The sequence below is a fragment of the Schistocerca serialis genome, unplaced genomic scaffold (assembly GCF_023864345.2).
Source record: "Schistocerca serialis cubense isolate TAMUIC-IGC-003099 unplaced genomic scaffold, iqSchSeri2.2 HiC_scaffold_1094, whole genome shotgun sequence".
NCBI classification, from domain to species: domain Eukaryota; kingdom Metazoa; phylum Arthropoda; class Insecta; order Orthoptera; family Acrididae; genus Schistocerca; species Schistocerca serialis.
In genome coordinates, this window is record NW_026047287.1 from 15,001 (window position 1) to 20,000 (window position 5,000).

Below are 5,000 nucleotides of genomic sequence, written 5' to 3' on the forward strand. Positions count from 1 at the left end.
GGTAATTTGCGCGCCTGCTGCCTTCCTTGGATGTGGTAGCCGTTTCTCAGGCTCCCTCTCCGGAATCGAACCCTGATTCCCCGTTACCCGTTACAACCATGGTAGGCGCAGAACCTACCATCGACAGTTGATAAGGCAGACATTTGAAAGATGCGTCGCCGGTACGAGGACCGTGCGATCAGCCCAAAGTTATTCAGAGTCACCAAGGCAAACGGACCGGACGAGCCGACCGATTGGTTTTGATCTAATAAAAGCGTCCCTTCCATCTCTGGTCGGGACTCTGTTTGCATGTATTAGCTCTAGAATTACCACAGTTATCCAAGTAACGTGGGTACGATCTAAGGAACCATAACTGATTTAATGAGCCATTCGCGGTTTCACCTTAATGCGGCTTGTACTGAGACATGCATGGCTTAATCTTTGAGACAAGCATATGACTACTGGCAGGATCAACCAGGGAGCTGCGTCAACTAGAGCTGAGCAGCCGGCCGCCCGGGAGTGTGTCCCGGGGGCCCGCGCGAACACGCAAGCGTCCGCTCAATTATTCTGCAAACAGGAGGAGGCTGAGCTCCCCTGCACCATACACCTCGAAACCCTCTCAGGTCCCGGCGGCGCGCAGCGCCGTCCTAAGTACTTGGTCGGGTTCGAGAGAGGCGCAATCGCCCGGGGTTTGGCGAGTAGACGCTTTAGGTGCGACCACCCGTGCTCCCAACTGAGCTTGCCGCTGCCGACAGAGGCCCGGGAGCGTGCTGTCGTGGCATTGCCGGCGGGAGACAACACGCGCCACCTACGGTGACCGGCAGCTCCAACGCCAGCGCCACAGAAGGACAAAAGCCCCACTCGGGTGCCGAAGCGAACTCTCCCAGCACAGCGCACGCGCCAACACGTCCGCACAGCTGCGATACAAACCACCTGCGAGAACCGCAGAGGCGACCGAGCAGCAGACGGCGTCGCGGCGCCGAGCGCCGGGCGGCGGCGCATCCTCAGCGCACACAGTCCTCAATCGGACCAGCACACTGCAGATGTCCACCGCGCTTCGCACCGGGCCCGCGAGGACCTACTTTGGCCGCACGGCGCCGCGTGCAGGGTGCGCCGGCGCGCAGCTGCGCCGCCTGCCGCCTCCGTCGGCCGGCGCGCCTGCCACTGGCCGCCCCCACCAGCCGGCTGTAGCGCGTGCGCCCACGCACCGCGCGGCCAGCACGCCGGGAGGCCCCCCCTCACCGGCCGGGGACGGTCCCACCCAGCCACCGCCGCGTATCGCTTCACACCCAGATGCCATTCACGTTCGTGGGCATGGTGGGTATCGCTGGAACAACCGGTTGGTAGCTCAACCGATCGTCGCCATCACTGATTCACCTCTAGCGAGAACAACCGCACCACAACGGTTTACCAGTTGTTCATTTGCGTAACGTCACCAGCAAACGTAGGCGTCCATCGCCATTTGCAAATTCAACGATTGTTGCATGCCTGTGTCAGGTGTCACGACACACTATGTCTGCCCACATACACGCAACAACATGTGCACGCTTCGCGAACACGTGGAAGGTGGCCCCCGTACGTATGCGATGTCCATTGCGCGAACGACTGTCAACCGGCCTCTGTCGCATGTCGCAGATGTGGAACGCAGTGCACCATGCTATCACGGTGTGTGAGAAGAGACGACTACGTCTGACAACACGCGCCACTACATCAACAGACGGCTCATGCTGATCGCCATCCAGGGCATACCACACTGCAATCCAGCTCTTATAGGGAGACGACACGTAGCTGAGTGCACAACATTTGGACCGCATGGTTCGCCGTTGTTGGCGCAGTCGTTGTACGGTCACATGTACCACGATGTATCATTCAGTACATGAGGACCAATGTGCAGTACAGTGTGTGATTTGGACGTACAACATCAGCGGACAGTTGACACAGGCCGTACCACAGCGTAGGCTAAGTGCTTCGCCATGCGAATGCCAATGAACAACTGCAAATGCCAATGAACAACTGCAAAGGGCATTGAGCATGTACGTCCTGCTGCCATCCACATTACAGTGTATAGCTGCAAGGTGTTTAACATGAAGCGATACACTGGGGACCGGGCAGTGCGAGTAGCAAACTATATTGCGGGGGTTGCAGTTAGGCAACACTACACTAATTTAACGCGTCGTATGACAATTACAGAGCAGGTTAAGGCCCAACGTGTGTTGGGTTAAGGCCCAACGTGTGTTGGGTTAAGGCCCAACGTGTGTTGGGTTAAGGCCCAACGTGTGTTGGGTTAAGGCCCAACGTGTGTTGGGTTAAGGCCCAACGTGTGTTGGGTTAAGGCCCAACGTGTGTTGGGTTAAGGCCCAACGTGTGTTGGGTTAAGGCCCAACGTGTGTTGGGTTAAGGCCCAACGTGTGTTGGGTTAAGGCCCAACGTGTGTTGGGTTAAGGCCCAACGTGTGTTGGGTTAAGGCCCAACGTGTGTTGGGTTAAGGCCCAACGTGTGTTGGGTTAAGGCCCAACGTGTGTTGGGTTAAGGCCCAACGTGTGTTGGGTTAAGGCCCAACGTGTGTTGGGTTAAGGCCCAACATAGGTTGGGTTAAGGCCCAACATAGGTTGGGTTAAGGCCCAACATAGGTTGGGTTAAGGCCCAACATAGGTTGGGTTAAGGCGCAACATAGGTTGGGTTAAGGCGCAACATAGGTTGGGTTAAGGCGCAACATAGGTTGGGTTAAGGCGCAACATAGGTTGGGTTAAGGCGCAACATAGGTTGGGTTAAGGCGCAACATAGGTTGGGTTAAGGCGCAACATAGGTTAGGTTAAGGCGCAACATAGGTTAGGTTAAGGCGCAACATAGGTTAGGTTAAGGCGCAACATAGGTTAGGTTAAGGCGCAACATAGGTTAGGTTAAGGCGCAACATAGGTTAGGTTAAGGCGCAACATAGGTTAGGTTAAGGCGCAACATAGGTTAGGTTAAGGCGCAACATAGGTTAGGTTAAGGCGCAACATAGGTTAGGTTAAGGCGCAACATAGGTTAGGTTAAGGCGCAACATAGGTTAGGTTAAGGCGCAATATAGGTTAGGTTAAGGCGCAACATAGGTTAGGTTAAGGCGCAACATAGGTTAGGTTAAGGCGCAACATAGGTTAGGTTAAGGCGCAACATAGGTTAGGTTAAGGCGCAACATAGGTTAGGTTAAGGCGCAACATAGGTTAGGTTAAGGCGCAACATAGGTTAGGTTAAGGCGCAACATAGGTTAGGTTAAGGCGCAACATAGGTTAGGTTAAGGCGCAACATAGGTTAGGTTAAGGCGCAACATAGGTTAGGTTAAGGCGCAACATAGGTTAGGTTAAGGCGCAACATAGGTTAGGTTGAGGCACAATATAGGTTAGGTTGAGGTACCGTATAGGTTAGGTTAAGGTACAGTATAGTTTAGGTTAAGGTACAGTATAGTTTAGGTTAAGGTACAGTATAGTTTAGGTTAAGGTACAGTATAGTTTAGGTTAAGGTACAGTATAGTTTAGGTTAAGGTACAGTATAGTTTAGGTTAAGGTACAGTATAGTTTAGGTTAAGGTACACATTGTTGTATGGAAAGGTGTAATGGGGGGGGGGGGGGGGGCGGCCGGTCGGTTTGTTGATTGTGATTATAGTAAGTGGATGCCTGCGGCATCATCTGATTTGCCACGTCAGGATGCACCTTTGGCTCATGACAGGCGGCGCTCCGATTCCATGCTTGTGGCAGACCTGTGTCTTTCATTCCTGCCATTGTTTGTGTGCTGTGAGAGGAGGCAGTATTGTGATGTTGGGTGCACCCCTGTGTAGGACATGTGTGGGTGTTGGTGGCTTAGCTGAGCAATGGTGGTTGTCGGGGGGGTGGGATATTCCGTTTTCTGAGTGGACCTCCCAGTCTGGTTATGACAGTGTGGATTGTCTCATGTGGCGGAGAGGATGCACTGGGTGTTGTTCCATGCTGGTGCTTACATATTGTCTGTGTGCGTGTTACAGGCGGAGAGTAGTGCGTGATAAGAGTGTGTGGCTGCCGTGTGGTTGTGATTGTGAGCAGAGTCTTTCAGCATGTATACGGACAGTTGTATATATTATCTGTATTCTGATGGGTCTATGTATTACTAATCAGCGCCGTGTATACGTTTAATCCGGTTCCAGTCGAAACTGTTGTATCTCTGTACATTAGTGACACGGCGAGCGCGCTATGTAGCTACTCGTCTCGGCAGCTTCCACCGGTGTATGGCAAATGATTATAAGCAATGAGTCGAGTCGTCAATACCGATAGTGTGACGTCACATGTCTGGGGTGGGGGACGCTGCGCCCTTCCGGTGGGTCATGGCCTAGAAAGACGCTCCCCACGCAGGGGGGCTTGGACTGTCATAAACTCTTCCGAGTAATATACTTGCCGTACGTTTTTGCGACTGCGAGTGCAACGCCCACCGGTACCGACATGGATGGAGCGCCTCCTAGCTGACCGCTCAGCATCGGCATTCGTACAGAGAGCAACGCGATCGCGTCTCTAGCTCGTAACTGGTACAGCTCGCAGCTCATGTATAGGGACAGCGGGAATGTCGCATATTGGACATAACTCTTCATGAAACGCAAGTTATAGGGGTGGATTGCACATTGCGACTGCGGGAAAAGTCCGCCGTTCATCCGCTGGAGTTGCGAGTTGGGCGGTTAGGGTGGGGCGCCGGTGGAGTGATTGCCGGTCGACGATTTCGTGCGGCAGAGGCGCTGGCGTTGGGGTGCTGTGGTCGACAGAGGACGCAGGCTTTGTGGGTGGGGTCGAAAGATGGGCACTGTGGGCCCATCGCTGTCTTAGTCGGCTTGGCGTCTCATAGATGGCGGTATCGTCGTTGCAGGACGTCATGCCGCGGGAGACCTACAGATGGCGCTGTGTTTTGTGGTGCGCTCGACATGGCGGACGTAGTGTTGTCAGATTCGCATAGATGGAGGTATTGCATGTGGTTTCGCCGTATTTTCATAGATGGCGATACTGTTTTGCCGGCATGGTTGGCGT

The 5,000-nt window shown here is 54.0% G+C and overlaps 1 non-coding gene across 1 annotated transcript in view; it reads right to left on the reverse strand.

Annotated features, from left to right (window-relative positions):
• LOC126431428 (small subunit ribosomal RNA) overlaps nt 1-460 on the reverse strand; it is a 1,910-nt gene extending 1,450 nt beyond the window's left edge. The window contains exon 1 of the ribosomal RNA XR_007577585.1: nt 1-460. This exon is cut by the window's left edge and continues 1,450 nt beyond it. This is a non-coding gene — a ribosomal RNA (small subunit ribosomal RNA).
• Nucleotides 461-5,000: the final 4,540 nt, after the last annotated feature.